Raw genomic sequence first — 3,047 nt, 5'->3', positions numbered from 1 at the left:
GCAGAGAGCTGGGTCATTCAGTGCAGGATATTGCAGTGCCTGCTCTGAGCTGACCAAGTCCTCCTCAGGTTCTTGTCCTCGGCTCTCAAGTTCGCTTGGGATTTATATTGATGAACAATTTGCTATGAACAGGTCCTTGAAACAGCTCTTTCCTGCTAGACAGGTGAAAGAAGAGCAAAGCTGTTTTCTCCCCACTCTTCAGATTTTGCTGAATATATCAGTGCTAAGAGCTCATAACCAGGATGTGAGAGGCATGATTTTGCTGCCCTTAACTTGACAGCACCACTGCCTGCATGTTGTATGGGCTGGTGGAGTGCCCAGCCATCAGTCTGCTGAGTTTTTTGATTTTCATTGAACAGCAAAATATTGATTGAAGCCAAGTAAGTAAGGGTGAGAAGTAATGTGGTAGTTAACTCCTAAGTTAAGCTTCGAATTCTTGGATTTCAGGTTTATTTATCTCACAGTAAATGTCTTCAGATTTAGCTTCTTTCTCTCCCAGATGGAACTTGCAGTCAACATGAAACACCATAATTAATTTTCTTTTTTTTTTTTTCTTCTTGTTTTCTGTGATTCAGGGAGTATTTTGCAACTTTAATGAGGAGGTTAGATAAAACATTTTGGTTTAAAATTTGGGGAATTTAACTGGGATCTTGTTTATAGTCCCTGCAAAAGGAGAAAGTTGAATCTAAATCTGCCATTTTTAAAATAAATTTGCCAGTCACTGAGCTAAGAGAAGAAGATTGGAAGACAGGCTTGCTGGGGTGTAAAAAACAGTGCATTAGTGAATTTGTGAGCTGTGATGTATAAATGACCTTCTCAGGGTGATGTGGATCCTCAGAGAGGCCACATCTGTCACATCTGAGGAACTTAACTGGCATTAACTGGGAAAAGCCAGTTCCTAGGTTAGGTTGGTTAACTCTTACCCTTGGTAAGGGTCCATTTTGTTCATTCCCATCCTGCTCTGTACTACTTGGGCAGAATTTGTTGCTGACCATCCTAAATCCTAAAGGAGTTTGAAATGTCTACACCATTTAATAATGGACTGATTAATTGATTTTATGTAATAACAAAGATAATTTGCTCAAACATCTCAGCACACATATGCTGTACCTGTGAATACCTTCATTCCCAGGGAGTAGGTTTAGATTGGATATCAGGAAGGAATTCTTTACTGTGAGTGAGGATGTGAGGCTCTGGAACATGTTGCCCAGAGAAGCTGTGGATGCCCCATCCCTGGGGGTGTTCAAGGCCAGGCTGGATGGGGCTCTGAGTAACCTGGGAGAGTGGAAAGTGTCCCTGCCCATGGCAGGAGGTTGGAACTGGATAATATTTAAGGTCCCTTCCAAGCCAACCCATTCTTTCTCCTTTTGCAATGAAGTTGTGGTTATTTATATGCTGTGAGGGTGTGACCAGAAGAGTGTGTGTGTGCACAGCAGGGAAGCACAGTGAGTAAAGGAAGAACAGAAAAGCATCATTGTGGGAATGGTTTTGACTCTGATCATGTTCAGTGAGTAAAGGAACACCCTCAGATACATCATTGCCTCATGGGGGTGCAAAATGGTCAATTAGACATAATCTGCTAGAGGATGTCTGTGACATTTTACTCCTTTCTTGTCAGCATGCTTGTCAGAGTGATGGATGAGATATTTGCAGGGAGGGAAAGTCTGTTCTCTTGTGTTGGTTTTTGTCGTGTTTTTGAACGACAAAACCCTTCCCCGTTTTGAGTTGCAACATTGAGACACCACGTTAGAGACACCAGCACTTAGTGGGAAAACAAAAGTATGGTGTGTGGAAAATAGTTCAGGGGGTGTTGGTAACCCTGACAAGGAATACATCTGTGAAGAACCAGCACCCTCAGACAGACTTGAGAGATTTAGGGACTTCATGCTGCTGGAGTTCCTGAAAAAGGCAGCTCCACAGTGCACAGATGTGTTGGTGTGTGTTTAGACACACAGATTTACTTGATTATCAGCTGTGGAAGTGTCATACACACAGATCATTAAACCAAGGCTCCAGTATCTTGCCTTGTGATGAAATAATTTGCTGTAAAGAGTAACTATAAGTCCTGTACTCAAGTGTACTTAAGACATAAGTGTAACAGCCCTCCAAATGAGGTCAGAAAGTCCTTTCCTGGGCTGCAGCTGGTTTTGTAGTAAAAATAATGCTGTGAAACAGCTATTTACTTTTGTTCCAAATGAAAGGGAGTTTGTTTCAAAAATAATGACAAGAGGGTTTTTTTTTCCCCATAAATGCAGCCCTGAACCTTTTGTTGTGGTAGGATGCACCACAGTCCATTCTAAAAATATGCTGATCACCTGAAAGATTACTGAAAATCCTGAGATGACAAGGAAACTCGGTGCTCTTGTACTCTTGGCAAGCTGAGAATTAGCTCTGGTTCTGTGGAGAGAAAAGACCACAGCTGCTTCCTTCAAGGAGGGAAAGTTTTCCCCAGCTGTAGTAAATCCTTGCAGCTCCCAGGCAAAGCAGGAAGAGCTGCTCTGCTCCCCTTGTGCAGCAGGGATGGCTGGGAAGGGGTCACAGTAGCCACAGCATAAGGCAGGCAGAGAAGGAGCAGCCAGAGCTGAGAGCTCTCTAAACAGCTTGAAATTTTGGCTGCTTCTAGGAAAGGTTTGGTATCACCTCTGGGTAATACAGCTGGGGAATAATTCCAGTGGTGGGGAAGCTTAGGTGCCAGAGGGCTCTTTGAAGGGAGTACTTGAATGACCTTGAACAAAGGTGGACAAGCTAAATTCCCTCTCTTCCAGCTCCCACCTTGCATTAATCTCCCCTGACAGCACAGTTAAGCGAGGGAATTCTCTCTAGTCCCTGAAAACAGTAGCACAGTTACCACGGTGGAAAGTGCAGAGATTTAAGCCAAGGGGAGACTGAGAGAGCTTTGCAAAGCACTTTTTTATTCTCTAATCTTTGTAGGGTTGAGGAGGTGTTGAAAGTTATGAAATCTCTGTTTCTTTTCTGCCAGGGTTTTAAAATAACATAAAGAACCAATTGATGAGGTTTTCCATTACAAAATTTAAGATATGCCATGT

Source organism: Catharus ustulatus, chromosome 8, assembly GCF_009819885.2.
Source record: "Catharus ustulatus isolate bCatUst1 chromosome 8, bCatUst1.pri.v2, whole genome shotgun sequence".
In the NCBI taxonomy this organism is placed as follows: domain Eukaryota; kingdom Metazoa; phylum Chordata; class Aves; order Passeriformes; family Turdidae; genus Catharus; species Catharus ustulatus.
This window is presented reverse-complemented; position numbering follows the sequence as displayed.